This window comes from Rousettus aegyptiacus, unplaced genomic scaffold (assembly GCF_014176215.1).
Source record: "Rousettus aegyptiacus isolate mRouAeg1 unplaced genomic scaffold, mRouAeg1.p scaffold_m13_p_10, whole genome shotgun sequence".
Classification (NCBI taxonomy): Eukaryota; Metazoa; Chordata; class Mammalia; order Chiroptera; family Pteropodidae; genus Rousettus; species Rousettus aegyptiacus.
In genome coordinates, this window is record NW_023416285.1 from 62,055,726 (window position 1) to 62,072,078 (window position 16,353).

Here is a 16,353-nt window from a genome sequence, read left to right on the forward strand (position 1 = left end):
TTCAATAAGATAGGAAAACCTCACAAAAGGGATGATCTGAAAGATACAAAGAAATAAATGAAGAAGGGAATGAGCTATGGGGAAATCTAAGATGAGAATTCTAGGCAGGAGGAACAGCATGCATGAAGACCTTAAGTTGGGAGCAAGCTTGGTGTGTCCACGGCACAGCAAAGGGGTGAAGGTAGCTGAAGCAGAAGGATAAAGAGGAGAGCTAATGGGGATGAAGCCAGAAAGAGCTTTTTATATAGGCTTTCAAGCCACTAGGCAGATGTTATATTTTGTCCTGCATATAATGAAAAACTACTAAAAGTTTTGAGCAGGCGAATATATAATCTTTTTTTTTTTTTTTAGATCATTTTGGCTGCTATTTGCTGGGGTAAAGTTAAGGAAACTAATTGGGGAAGGGGAAAGCAGAATTCTGTTTTGGACAGTGTGTGGGATCATATACCCTTTATCTTCTCAGATTCCTGTCACTGCCTATTTCGCTCTTTCTCTAGATTGGTACCCACATATGTCAGGTAGCCCATCCACGTTAGAATCTAGGTAAAATTCCACATTAAAGGTCATTGAATCTGTCTTCCAAAATGGAAGGAATGAGATCATATGACAATCTAGAAGTGCTGAGTTAGCTCTCCACGGGGTCAATCTTGACCAGTGAAAAATACAAAATGGGAAGGAAACAGGCAGATAAAGTTCTCCTGCTTTCTCTCTCTTTCAGACCATTCCAAGGTGCAGTACTTCCTTATAACCCTTTGGGAGACCTCTATTCCAAGCCAGCAAGCCTGTGGGTGACCTACTATGTTCTTTCATAGCTCAGTGTACAGAAAGGGCCAAAGCATCTCGTGGTATAGTATCACATGTTTTCTGGCTTCACTTCCCTTTATTCCTCACTTTTACAACCTAATTTAACACTTGTTAGATAAATTGATAGTATCAAAGGCTTGCTTTAAGCTCTGTTTTCTAGAGGGTCCATCTTAACATATGAATGTTAAGTTGAGTGTGCATACTAGACAACTGAGTAAAAGTTGGATATATAATTAAGTATTTCAGGAAAATAATTAAAACTAGAGATACACATTTTGGAGTTATGTATAAATGATATTTAAAACCATGATACTGGATAAGATCCCCAAGGAAGAGTAGATAGAGAAAAAACTAAGGCTTTACCGAAGAGCACTCCAGCACTTAGGAGTGAAAATAAGAAGTCAGCAAAAAAGTCTTGGAATGAGGTAGAAGAAAAATGAGGAAAGCAGAATTCTGTCTTGGACAGTGTATGTGATCACACAACTTGTACATCTTTTCATATTCCCATCACTGCCTGTTTCTCTCTTTGAGGTCATTTGTGACTGGACAAGAGCAATTTTGTTGGAGTGATCCGTTGGGTAAAAGCTTGACTGCAGAGGGTTCAAGAGAGGACCAGCAGGAGAAAATGGGCAGAAAACTCCTAACAGGAATTTTGCTATGGAAGAAAGCAAAGAAACTAGGAAAGCGTTTTTGTCTAGGTCCTTCAGAGAGCAGACTCCAAGTCTGGATCCAACATGTAAAGATTTATTAAAGGGAATTCCTCTGTGAAAGGAGATAGAGAGGAAGCTAGAGGAGGCAGGGTGAACTGTCAGATGACAACTCAAGTCTGATGCTGAGTGAAGGACAGAGGAAGAAAGAGTTGCATGGAAGCATCATAAACTGCCATATAGTCTACGGAAGGTACTACAAAGCCATCAGTTCTCGAGCTGGAGTGGGCAAACAAGAGAGTCCTGTGTCTACCGAGAAGGGATCTGTAACAGTGACCCTGCCAAACTTGGTCACTGCGGGAAGCAATCTACAGGAAGCACTACCTCAGAACAAAGGCAAGACCGATTCCAGATCTCAGCAGCTTGGTCCTCAGTCAAGAGCATTTTCTTTAGTAGGACATCTGTAGGCACATCTACATTTTCAAGGCTGTCAAAAAAGGTAAGTAGAAAAAATGAAGAGTTAAGAGAGAATTTTATTTTTTGTAGTTTAGGATGGCGGATGACCAAATAGAGAGGATCATGATGAAGTTGAAAAGAGAAGAGCAATGGCAGAAGCCAGTTCTTGAAAAGAAAGAAAGAGGAGGGTGGATCAGCTACATGAGTGGAGGCTGTGGCCTTAGCTGGGTTGGTGCCACGAGAAGGAAAACAGAGTCTACAGTAGAGATTCAGTGGACTGGTAAACTGATTGGTGAGAAAATGAGGATGTCCTTTCCTAATACTTTCTCAGGGAAGTAGGAAGCAAAGTCATCAACCAAGAGTGAGGAGTAAGGAGGAAGTGATGAAAGTTTGAGGAGAAAGGAAATGATGAAAAACAGTCAGCAGGAACTGTGGAGAGTGAATCAGCAAAGGAAATGTAGTGTAATTGTGGGGTTCACTACTGCTATATAAACAAGAAAACATAAAAGGATTTATTGCAATGTAAATTATTTACCAAACAAAAACTAACCATAGACTTATTAAATTACAGATAGTAAATGACAAAAATACTGTAGCAAGAACTTTCAGACTAATCTCCACAGGATCTACAGCAAGACTGCTCAATTTCCATATACTTCAGGTGCATTTCCCACCGATTCCGCTGACTGGTGGCCTCACAGATCATGACATTAACCATGTTCACCTGACTGGTACAACAGAGGCAGGCAGGGGCAACTACACTGAAGACTTCTGTCACTACCACCAGATCCAAGGCAGGGAGGTGCTCCCATGCACTTACATTCAAGCATATTTTGATATATCTGCAGGTGCCTTCCTGTTGCTCTATAAAGGAGATATTAGCAAGTGCCTAGAGCGCTGGATATAGAGCAAAAGGCTATTGCTGTTCACTGTTCAGATTTAAAGAAAGAATTTGGTGCACAGAATAGAGGTATGGAGGGACTCAGGCATCAGTGTTTTTTTGTTTTTTTTGTTTGTTTGTTTTTTTGTTTTGTTTTGTTTTTTTACTTTCCAGTGATTCTAATGTGTAGCCAGAATAGAGAACAAGTGTGCTAAAACAGTAAAAGAGAGGAAATAATTCATTCCAACTAGAGAAATGGATCATAATTTTCGTGATACACTGGAGATAGGTCTTAATGTAGGCTTTTAGCAGAGGAAATGGAGCAAAAGAAGCTTCGGAGGCTAAAGGGAAAACATAACTAAAAAAAAAAAAAAAACACTCTAAGAGAGGAAAGTGAATAGTAAGCTTAGAAAAATACTATGTTCCTTGAGGTTAAGATGCCAAGTGCAAGTAGGGGAATAATAATATGTAAGTGAAGAGAGGGGTCAGGTTACTAATAAGAGATTCAACCTATTCCAAGCAATGGGGAACCATTGCAGGTGTTTGAGAATAGAAATGACATATAAGGCCAAGTGACTTCTTGCAATGTTACAAAGCTAAACACAACTAGAATTCTGATCCTATGAAATCAGGGGGAGTCTTGTTGAGATAATCATTCATCTAATAAAAACACATCTTGTCTCACTGTCTCACTAATTCAGCATGTGAAGAGATTTCTTAACTCTTCACTTCGAATTATTTTCCTAATCGAAATGGAGTAACACATTGAAAGTAAATGGGATCAATAATCCTGTATGCAAAGCATCTCTAGGTGCAACAGACTTTTTAACCATCATTAAAAAAATATGCTTCTGGCTTATTTATAACAACTCATTTGAGGTCATTGAAAAAATGTAAAATACCCAATTTTAAAAGGTATATATTTCTGTATCCTCATATCCTTTTCAGTATCACTGAAGAGCAATCATGGTTCTGGTAATTCCAACCTTGGAAAATCTTCAATGCACACGCATACATACATACTCTTAGGACTGATTTTCAGTATTTGCATAGAATTTATCTTTCTGCTTATAGTTTTTCTTCAATTAATATTAAGGTCAGTTTGCATTCTCTTCAATATATATCACAATGGTAAAAAGGACGCACACCCCTACAGCAAATGGAGGGTCATCTTGCTTTTCCTTTGCCTCAGTCAGTCCACAAAGTGAATATTTCACAGGTGGATAAAATTAAGCTGATCATATGTGATGGACCATAAGGACTGCCACTCATAATCTACAATAAGAAAGAAAAGAATGGGCTCAGATTTCTCACAGAAGATTTAGATGCAAGAGAACCAACAGATTTTTTTTTTCAGTTTAATGTGCAGTAGAGATACTTGGAATGCACTTTACATCTCCTCATTCTGGATAGAATGAAAGAGAGTTTCACTGAGCACCGGTATTCATGGATGTTAGGAAAATAGAAGCTCGATTAATGAAGCTTCCCTATTGTTAGTGTCCTGCTTTCATAGTGTGCTTAAAAGCATTACTATTGTTTTCCTTATGGGTGTTTTTAATATTAGTCATTAACCAAGAAAACATGACAAGTAATGCAAAGGCCTCTCTTGGAAATGGACTTGCTACATGGAAGGAATGGAAATGTGCTCAGAAAGAGGCACAGATGGCTCAGGATTTGGTGGACCTCAATAATGCCTGAAGGAAGAAAATCAGCTCCAGCTTCCATGCTTTATTTTTGTCAAATAGGTTTTCAAGTTGAGACTATTGGACATTGACAGATCTCTACTTCCTGCTGCCTCCTGTCTTTATTCCAAAATATGTCCTGCATTCTTCCCCCAGCCTGCCTTGTTGAGACCAGGGTGACAGGGCAGAAAATGCAGCTAATCCTGCCTTAACATGCACTGACAATGACACTGGCACTTCCATCTGAGACAAAGCTTCAGAATCCCCAAAGAACACCAAAGAGGGCAGACCTATGAGCTCCTCTGAGAAAACTATTTCTTTCTCTTTCATTAGCTCTCCACAATAGTAGCCACTTATCCTGCAATACTTGGAGCCATGTCTAGTATTTTCTGTTGCTTACATTTCTCAAAGGGCAAATTTAGCCCTCTGCCTCCAGTTTCCTTCTACTCTCCTATCTCCAGGTAAGACAGATATCAAAGATGTTTATTTATCCTCCCTCTCTCTCCTGATTATCTTTATTAAACACAAGAGGATGAACCCACAGTATTTAGAGGTCCATTAAAATCCCCCATAGCCCATTGACAATATACAAAGCAACTTTAACTTATACATGGCCAAAGATGTTACATTGAGAAATTATGTGTTTTCAGAATAAACAAATTTATGAAAATATATACTGGTTGATACAGCATCACCATCTTTACTGATATCTTTAAACAACACACATACCTAAAAGATAGACAAGTTGAAAAGAACCACCACTTGAAAAGAGGATACAAGGCTTAGTAACCAAACATCGTAACTTTGGCTTTATTGCCATTCCCTTGCTTTGAATTTTTTTTTTCATATTTAGATAAACCAGTGCTTTGTCTCATCTGAATCTTTTTATTTTTACTAATTTTGAACCATGAATACTATAAATTTCTCTTGGAAATTATCAGTCCTTTCATTAGCCCTGAGCAAATTTCTTATGTACATTAGGCCCTATGTGATCACCTCTTAATTATTCTGGGTCCCGTGGAACAAAAGATGGCAGAAAATGATAGGGACACTGATAGGACATGCATCAAGTGTACTGAAGCTTTGACTCATAGCACCCAGGAGGCCTGAAAGAATATATTTGCCCACCAGAGAGGACTCCCAAGGAGTAGCTTACATGCCCAGGATTTAATTTAGAGGAATCCTACATCCCAGCACTTCTACTTTTGGACTCCTAGGATTCTGTGGATATATTTTTGGGAATCTTCAAGTATTATAGTTATGTCGTGTGTATTTTCATTTCAATGATTTTTAAAAAACAATGTAGGCACATTCTGGATTATCTGGCTCTCCCCTTACAATCAAGTACTGACTGCCAAATGGGAACAACCTAAAGTGGCAGCAATTAACTTTAATGCAATGCTTCTCACTAAGGTCCACGTGTGTGTGGAGACGTGCGAGCTCAGTTGCGGGGGCCGCTGCTGTGGTCAAAAGCTAAGGATCAAAGCACAGTATTTCTCTTCTAACTCTTCAATCCTAGTATGTTTCAAACTAATATAGTTCCTCTCCAAAGCAGTATTTCAAGGCCAATGAGAATATCTCTCATATTCTATCATTAAAAATCAAGGGAAATATTCCTGAATTAATTTGCTTCCATACTGCATATTAAGCCCAGAGCAAGATCCCTTGACATTTCATTCCTGGTTCTTCTTTTTATCCCCCATTTCAGGTGTGCTGTCACCTGTATTGAATAGAACACAGTTTCCAGACTGGCAGAGCCACATCCTGTGGCTTGAGAGATATTGAGAAATCCTTGCTAGTGCCCAGGAAAAAAAACTCAGAAGAGCCTCAGGCTATCAGATAACATCCCAGTAATCCTTACCAGTCATCAGTATTCAGACTATGGAATGAAATTCCAGTTAGAGAAAATTCTTCCAGACTTATGAATTTTCTAGAGCTTATTAGGATGAACCAAACTGGGAAGAAGTGATTGAAAAAAAGCTTCTAATATCCCCCACAAGAATAAAACATGTAAGCCAGCTGAAAATAGGGAGTTGATTTCCCAGACGATTCCTTGGATTGATTTAGATGCAGCCATCCCAAAGCTCATACAGTTCTGATTAATACCCACTTTATCTTCTCTGTTGCTCACTTTCTCACAGATGAATTAAATAATGCCTACCTATGCCACTGCAAGTCCTGCAGGAGCACAACCTGATTGCTCAGAAGTAGTCTGTTATAGTGAGCATGGAAAGCAATCATAATAAATTATCACCTTTAACTCTCTCTCTCCCCGCCCCTTTCTCTCTCTCTCTCTCTCTCTCTCTCTCTCTCTCTCTCTCTCTCTCTCTCTCTCTCTCTCTCTCTCTCTCACACACACACACACACACACACACACACACCCAACACAGCCTCCTCTTTCCCACTGCAGTCTTCACACCTCAATAGGCCACTTAAGTAACATGATATAAACATGCAGGTTGAAAATGAGCTATCTCTCTTCAGAGCTGCCCACAAATCGAACAGAGCTTTGTTTCATTTGGTGTCCGGGGCAATTAACTCAGGTACTGTTGATACCTGACACCTTTCAGACCTTCAACATTGCAGGTGCAACAGCTCTTTCCCCACCGCTCTTTTTCCTTTTCTCCCCTCTGGCATCTCTTCCTGTGTTAGCTGCTGCACGTTCCCACTAGGTATTTCTCTTTAACCATATCAGCTCTTTGATGCATGCCTCTCTCATCGCTCTGTTTCTGACTTTCATGAGCCATTCAGAGGAAGGAGAGCGGAGGCAACCTGTTTCCAAGACAAGAAGAAAAAAGGAGGTGCTACATTGTCTTCTAATCACCAGCTCAATCAGAAATTTGGCAGCCTGAAGATGTCATGCATAATATATGGAGCAAGCACTTTGAAAAGTGGATAGGGACTTTTTTTCTGATATAAAGCCAAGTGATTTTTCACTGATGCAGCTAAATGAAATAGTCCTTTCTTTGGTCCTTCCCTAAGGGCCATTTATATATTATTTTATGTTGTGTTGTTTTTTTCATCCTGGGCTTCTTTTCCCCATATTTATTTAATAGATAGACATCTTTGAAATTTTCTTTGTGATTTTTGTACATTGTTCTGGTATTTTCGTTAATACACTGAGAACTCATTCATTTTCTTTCGCCAGCTTCTGTTTTGTTAGACTAATAAAGTTGCTATTAAAAATCCCTCTGGATCAAAAGAAAAGATGCCGAGCTTTAGATACAAAAAGAATAAAGTTTAACTGCTGCTGATAAAATAGTTGAATTTTGTTATGTCTCAAGGAGCATGTAGTAAATGTGATTAAAATCACTGTATAGGAGAAATAGACTTAAGATGCTACTTAGTCCAACTGCTCTTTTGCACACAAATCTGCAAATTATAAGATCTTTATACAATGGTCTAATACTGAGACAATTGGCTAACACCACACAGTGAATCTATCAACAAGGCTCCCTTACTGCTACCTTCAAAATATAATCCACATCCAAATAATTCTCACCACCTCAACATCATTTCTCACCTGTGTGACTGTCACAGCTTCAGAATTAGTCTCCCTGCTTCCACACTTGCTCCCAAGTAACTATTCTCTTACAGCAGCTAAGGGGATCCTTTAACATGTGAGTCAGATCAGGCTTTTCTGCTGCTCAAAACCCTCCAAAATCCTTTCCATTAACCGAAAGACCTTATGGTCACCTGGCCCTGGCCTTGCCTCTGATTTCATTACCTTCCTCTCCCCACCTTGCTCTCTTCTCTCCAATCACGTTGTTCCTTATGCATACTCCCATCTCAGGGCTTTGACTCATATGGTTCCTGTCTAGAAGGTTCTTTCCACAGAACATCTCATGGCTCACACCCTTATTTCATTAATATTTCTGGTTAAATGTCACTTGTTCACAAAGAAGCCTTCTCTGACCACCCTGTGATAAAAGCCACCTCACTTACATCTTCCATCTCTCTTCCTTTTCTTAGCTTGAATGTTGTCTCTAACTGATATTCCATTATATATTTTTATACTTATTTATGTATGTGCTGACTATATCCCTCACTGTAAAATAGGTGAGCAGGGTGTTTGCCTGTTTCATTCAGTGTTGTATTCCCAGAAGAGCAGACTCAGACAGGAAGTCCCAGCATTCAGGCCTTTGGCACAGTTATAGCTCTCTGTGCTTAAGAATCTGGATAGGAAAAGTAAAGAAGATCTGTGTGCCCTTCTTTGATTTGTAAAATATCTGATTTGGACTATTTGAGGTTTGGTATGAGGCAACCAAGGATCTAGTTTTGGCCGGTTTGAAATATTAAAGCACAAAGTAAGATCTCCTAGGAAGAAGGTCAAATATTCTCGTAGCAAACTCTTTCTTAGTAAGGTCCCCTTAGTGTGGCATCTTGTTTGGGTAAAGAGGATAAGATTTGTAATTTTGAAAATTATAAAATCCTTATGAAAACCTGAGTAGGGGCATTTCTGGAATTTCATGTTGAGTAGGTGATATTAAGGATCTCTAAGGCCCTTAAAAAGGGTTATAAGTAGTGACCAGATTATGTGTTCTGGACCCATATCCTGGCTTGGTCACTTACATGCTTTGATGGTTAATTTTACATGTCAACTTGACTGGTCCACAAGGTTTCCAGACATTTGGTCAAACATTATTCTAGGTGTGTCTATAAAAGTGTTTTTGGATGAAAATACCATCCAAATCAAATCGAGTAAAGCAGATTGCTGTCCCTAATGTGGTGGGCCTTATCCAATGAGTTGAAGACCTGAATAGAACAAAAAGGCTGCCTCTCTGATCAATGAGAAGGAAATCCTCCTGCCTAATGGCTTTCATAGTGGGACACAGGTTTTTTCCATCCTTTGGACTAAAACAGAAACATAAGCTCTTCCTGGGTCCTGAGCTTGCCAGCCTTTGGACTGGACTATTATCAGCTCCTTAAGTCTACAGATCTTGAGACTTGTCAACCTCCATAATTATGGAAGCCAATTCCAAATAGATAGATAGATAGATAGATAGATAGATAGATAGATAGATAGATAGGTCTTTATTAGTTCTTTTTCTTTGGAGTGTCCCGACTACTAACACACATGCTGTTGGTATCCTTGGTCAAATTATTTAACTTTTCTGTCCCTGTCTATAAAATGGAAATAATAAAATTCCCAGCATCTGTCATAGAGAATTGTTGTGAGGCATAAGTAAGTATTTATGTATCAATTGTTAAAGTAGTCTCTGGCATATAGTAAACATTATGTCAATGTTAGCTATTATAATAATTCTGGCAGCCAAGAGATTTTTTAAGAATAATGTTTTCATATGAATAATTTACCCTAGGTACAATTATGAAAGAGATATAGCAACTTCTGTCTTAATGTACTTTAATTTATGTTACTCCAGGACCCGAGAAGATATTATGGGATATGGGATACCCATTAACAAAGTAATCCTGTCATCTTTACTGAAATATGTGCAACGACTGAAATATCCACAGTATACTTATTTAGTTTGCAACAACAACATATATATATATATATATATATATATATATATATATATATATATGAGTTGAGGTTTAAAAAGTTGTTTTATAAGCACAACGGAATTTAAGATTGGTATTCAAAATCCATTTTACAGATAAGGAAATGGGAAGAAAAGACTTTGCCATTGCCAAGGTCACACAAAAGGGAGGACTGCTAACTCTGCAGCCCACTGTTTGATTCACTGAATTCATACAACCAGTGACAAGCCAAATCTCTCTTTTAATGTACTTGGTCTCTGACACCTTGAAGCAACTTGAATCCCATGCTCATTCTTAAAAAAGATTCATCTCACACTACTTCAGCTTCCTCAGGCTAGTCTGGGACTTAAGGTTTAATTAAATCCTGTGGAGTTGCATTTTTGAAGGAGCTATTATATTTAAGTGATTCTGGTTTATGAATGTCTAGGAAAAGAGGAGGGAGAGAGAAAAAAGAGGGAGAGCAAGAGGTGACAGAGATGATAAAGAAAAGGTACAAACCAAGTGTCTTTGATCTAAGTTGATTAGTTATGCATTTTTGCCAGTAGTAATTGAAAGACACAAGGAGAATCTGAATTGCACATGGAAAGCAATAGTGTGCCACCTGTGTCAGTGGCAGAACCAAAGTGCTGACACGGCATCATGGTTTTCAAAAAGCAATATTGGACATCACATAAAACAATTCTTCACCCTTACAATTTACATTTAGATACTGTAGAAATAAGTTACGGAAGCAAATCTAAGTTGAGTTTACAGTTTCAATAAAAATTTCTCATTTTTTTGTGTTTATTATTCATCATATACAATGCCATTACAGTGAGGAAATTTTCAAGTATAGTATTTTTGCATTGCCCAGTTTACCTGAGGTATGGTTAAGGCAAAGGTATAGCCCCTTCACAATATAAAAATAAGTTAACATTTTTTAACTTTCAGAGGAATTTGAGCAAACAAGTATTTGGGAGGTTCAGGAAACAGTCCAAGCTACCAAACGGTGCTCCTTCCCAGAAATTTTTATTTCTGCAGTATAGGAACAGTACCTTTCCGTGAAGATAGAATGGCCCTGGGCTTTTCTTTGCAATATTTATGATCAAATTATATTTTTAATGTCTTTGGAACTATAGAAATAATTGGAACTACGTGATTAGCTGACAGTGCTATGTTTTTAGTACACACAATAAATCTAGGTGTAAATTTCATTGTGATATTATATCCTCTGAGGTTGTTAGCCATTTGATCTTTAAATTTCCACATATTGTGCAATCTAATTCAATGAATGGTAATTGACTGCTTAGATGGGGCACTGTGTTAGGCACTGTGGTGGTTAAAAACGAGAACTCACAGTTTAGTGAAGAGATGGGGTTTGTGAAAGAGAAAGAATAAATGCACAGACTAAAACAAAATGTAGAATAAGATAGTATCATGAAGATATATACAAGATGTCATGTGAGATTCAAATATTTCTCCCTCAACTCCATGAATCCCTTTGAAGTCATGCTACAGCCTTCTTCTATCCTATTCATTCTCCCTGTTGCACTTACCTGCAGACCCACAGGCTACTTCTCTTCATTCTTTGAAGATGCAGTACCTGACTCACTGTCACTCTCCTCCACAGCTCTTGGTGATTTTAGTGTCTACTTGAAACTCCTTTCAATAACTTAGCTTTTCAGTTTCATTGCTTTCTCAGCTACAATGATCTAATCTTCCACCCACCACAGCTTTCCTCTTTGCTATACCCACTGTCATTACACATGACTGCACATCTTCTATTGGCTCAATTTCAAGCATCCCGTTCTCTGAGCTCCATCTGCTATCCTGGCTCACTCTCTCTGGTACCCCAATTCCAACAATCCACTGCACCTATCTATGTTTTTACTTTTCTTCCCCATCCTAGTCTAAATTCCAGAACCTATCATTATTACTCACTGCACAGCACACACTCTAACCTCCCTTATACCCAATCCTGATTAATTGCAAACCCCACTCTGCACCTGCACCTGAATCACAGGTACCTAAGCCACTAAATAGGTGAAAACATAATTATGCTGATTAGTCTTAATTCAAATTTATGACTACAAACTCCAAATGGGACCCTACTGCTTCCTGACATGCATATTTCCCTAATCCATTCTCAATCTCCCACCCAAAAGAAGATTCTATATCTTCTTTTCTCGCCTTAATTTCCTACACCCCATCTATCCTTTCTCTAAGCCAGGGTCCCAAACCCTGGCCACAGACTAATACCCATCCGTGGCCTATTAGGAACTGGGCTGCACAGCAGGAGGTGAGCAGTGGGCAAGCTAGCAAAGCTTCATCTGTATTTGTAGCCATTCCCCAGCACTAGCATCACTGCCTCAGCTCCACTTCTGATCATTACCTGAGAAAATGAAGGCAATTGGAAGAGATTCCACATCTTCCCACAGCCATAAACCTGCCTGCATCTGTACCCTTCTCTCCTGTTAAGATAGATGAATTGTTTATGACCCCACCAGAGGTCAATCCCTTAACTTATACATTGGACCTCTTCTGTCTTGTTTACCCAAGGATTTTGTAGCCCCACTCTCCTACATTATCGAATTTTCTTTCTGGATCATTCACACCAGGATACAAATATATAATAGTATCACCTATCATTAAAAAAAAAAAAAATCCCTCCCAGATTTCATATTCCCTTTTGACTACCATTTTGTCACTCTCCTTTATAGCAAACTCAATTTTTTTAAAAAAAGTTATTTATACCTGTAGTGTCGAATTCCTGTCACTTCTCTTAACCCAGACTTTTGTCCCCACCATTCCTCTGCAGCTGCTCTTAATCTCCATCATGACATCATCAGCTCTCATCTAACCTCTCACACTGGCAAGCATGAGACAGGGTTTATTATTCTCTTCTCCTTAAAATACTTTCTTTACTTGGCCACCAGGCCAAGGATGCAAATATAAACTGACAGCTTCAGAGTTGATACTGCCAGTCATGACCTCTCCCTAAGTTCCAGCTTTGTGTTTTCATCTGCCAACTGGATCTCCAACTTAAAATATACAGAGTTACACTATTTTTTTTCCCTCTAAACTGTGTTTCCTATAGTCAACCCCCTCTCCAAAAATATATCAATTCCATCTGTCCCGTTCTAATGCCAAAAAGTTCGAAATCATCTTTGATCCTCTTGCTCTTTCTCCTGCATCCAACCCAACAGCAGAGCTTGTTGGTGCTACCTGCAAAATACAGCTGAATCCAGTCACTTCCTACCACCTCCACTGCTACCCTAGTCCAAGCCATTGTCAAACCTAATTGGTTTTTGCAATTGCCTTCTAATAAGACTCCATTATTCTTGACATCTATGTTTCTCTCCTCACAGAGCCTCCAGAGTAGTTTTTTATTTTTAATGTCATTTTGTATGGCTTTTCTACTCAAATATTCTATAGATCCATATCTCATTCAGAATAAAGCCAGTTTTTAAAGACTCACATGAATTGCTCCCATTTTAATACCTACCATGACCTAAAGTAACACATATTTATTTGTTTGTTTGAATTGACATCAAGTACATTGAGAATAAAACTTTATTTTCTTCCCTGCTATATACCCAGTGTCTAGAAAGATGCCTGGCACATCATAGGTACTGAATAAATATGTATCAAATGAATAAGAAGACATCTGCCATAATTTTTTATTATAGGCACTTTGATAATAGCAGTACCAAGAGAAGTGGGAGTGAAAAATAAGCCCTTCCCATGATTTTCATCAATTTCCTCAACACAGATTGACGAGTCAACAAAAGCACTATGTTTTCTCTGCGGATGCAATCAAGGCAAGATCTCTAGACTACCTTACAACCACATATGAGCCCTGAAACCCTGCCTGCTGGAAAACTTCAGAGCAACCACTTCTTGTACTGCCTCTCCCTTTCTACCTCTCCCAACTCAGACCACTCTCTCCAATATTCCTGTTATCCCTCTCACCACTCCTTTTTTTGTGTGGGTTTCTCTTTCTCTCTTCCTCATCTGAACTTCTGTTTTTCCTGAGATATTGTCCTCTGCCTTCACTGCTCACTTACCTTGGTTGATCATACTAATTCTCATCAACCACCATACATTTGTGAATGGCTCACTCATCTATACCCTCATTCCAGACCTTTCCTCTTCTGCCCTGTGTATCTGACTGACTACTGAACAGCTCCACCTGGTGATCCCACAGGTACACACTTGTATTTGCCAGAATAAGTTCGTTTATGTTATAGTAACAAGCAACTCCAAAATCTCAGCAGTTTAACATGCAGAAGTTTATTTCTATCTCCTGCAAAGTCCTCCTCAAATGCAGGTGTTTCTCCAGGGTAGCTTCTTTCTCACCCAGAAACCTATCTGATACTACAAGTACAATGATTTGTCTCCACCCGCTGCTGCCATCATACACATAAACAGGCACTGGAATATGAGTTCTTTAGGATGAGGGACTTTAACTAATCAGAGCTTTAACTCCAACTCCTGGAAGAGTACCTAACACAAGGCAGACCCTCAATATATATTAATGGAATGAATAAACTTTTCATCATAAAGCCCTAGTGCATCCTATAAAAGAAATCTGATTATGTAATTCCCTAACTTAAGACACTCCAATGACTCCTTACAGTATTTCCAGATAAAATTCCTGTTCCTTAGAAACCTTCTCAAAACCTCCATGAACTGTCTCTATTCTCTGGTTTCATCCTAGGCAACAATTCTCTCATTCTCAAGAGGTTCTTGCTCCCTAAAGGAGTTTGTCAGTGAATTTCCCTGTGAGTAAAGTACTTTTCTAAAGCAATCACTCCCTTTGCCTGGTTAACTCCAATTTGTTCATCAGGATTCAGGTCAAACAATGACTCCTCTTAGAGTTAGGGTCCCTCTTATGTACAGGGTCTATGCCTGTCACTAGGTTACAACTGGGGTCTGTGATAGATACCAGGTTACAACTCAACCCTGAGCTGGATGCTGTGTTACAACTGTAAATATGACCTAGCCTCATACTGGCACAACTAGTTCTAAATTCTAACTCCCAACCCTAGCTTAAAGCATTGTTCACAATTAAATATTATTATTATTATTATTATTGTTGTTGTTGTTGTTGTTATTTTCATTATTTCCCACTATAGTTATACTTCTTTTGTACATGGCTTTGATTATTCGGAATGATCTGAAAACTCAGAAATAAGCAAGTCTGATATACTCTATTTATAGGCTGGCCCCCTATTACCTCTCTCAGAACCTATTTACTGTACAGTGTGCTCTGATTTAAAACACATTTCAGACCACCTTCACTACTTGGCCCCTCAGACCACAAGATGATAAAATAAGCCAATCAACTATTTTGTCAAGGGCTTACTACACACAAGACAATGGACTAAATTGTAGGAGGTGAAGGAAAGTATAAAAAAGTCCTTGTTCCAGGGAATACATGGGAACTCTGTCTTCTCCACTCAATTTTCCTGTGAACACTTTTGCTCTAAAAAATTGTTTATTTATTAAAAATAAATTTAGGTCCCCATTACTTTCAATACCATAATGCACTTTAACGAGGCCTCAAATAAAAAGACAGGACTTTTCAACTAAAGAGGATACAGAAAAATAATATATATGAAAATCATGAATAACAATAAATACAGTAGGTTAGAGCTACTTATTGAAGAGATGAAAAACTCCAAAGAATCTCTGATCTAGGACAATGAGAAGGGCACTCAGCTAAGGGCTGAAGTGTGAATTATCATCTAGGTCTATTTACCTAGCTGTGCAGTCTTCAGAAAGTCCCACCAGTTCTCTGAGCCTCATTCTCTTATTGCATATTGTGAGGGAGTTGAAACACAGTCTTCGTCAAGGCCCACCAATCTCTAAAATCCTTTGATTCTACATTCAAAGTTCTGACCTTGAGCCACCAAGATTAAGGTAAAATATATTCACTGTACTCTGATTTTAAAGGCAGGCAGAAATGGGTATCATGTATTCTAAGAGGCTTTATATAAATGGTAATTTTTTTTGTTTGCAATTTAGCAGGATAAGTTTCAGTCATCTAGAAAATCCACTTATGTGGAAGGAACACCACTATCCCCAGAGTGCTAGATCAGTAAGAATTTCACTGTGTTATTTAAACACTCCAACATGGCTGACCAAAATGGTACAAGGCCAAGAAAACAGAAAAGCTGCAGAGGATTCTTCTCTCCCTGCAGTTCCTATAAAAAGGACTAACCAAAGGGTGTAAGTCTTCATTCTCAAAGAGCACCCCATTAGGAAGGAAGTGTTACAGGGTGTAGCAGTCAGCTCTTAAAGATGTTCGGGCACCTCTACCTAGTCACATCCCACAGTTCCTATCACTATGAGCAAGGTATAGATGTGCTCTGCTGAGAGCCAGCACAGTGCTATC

General features: G+C 38.7%; 1 pseudogene; it reads left to right on the forward strand.

The window, feature by feature from the left end:
- Positions 1-2,003: 2,003 nt before the first annotated feature.
- Positions 2,004-16,353, forward strand: part of LOC107517713 — a 94,077-nt pseudogene continuing 79,727 nt past the window's right edge.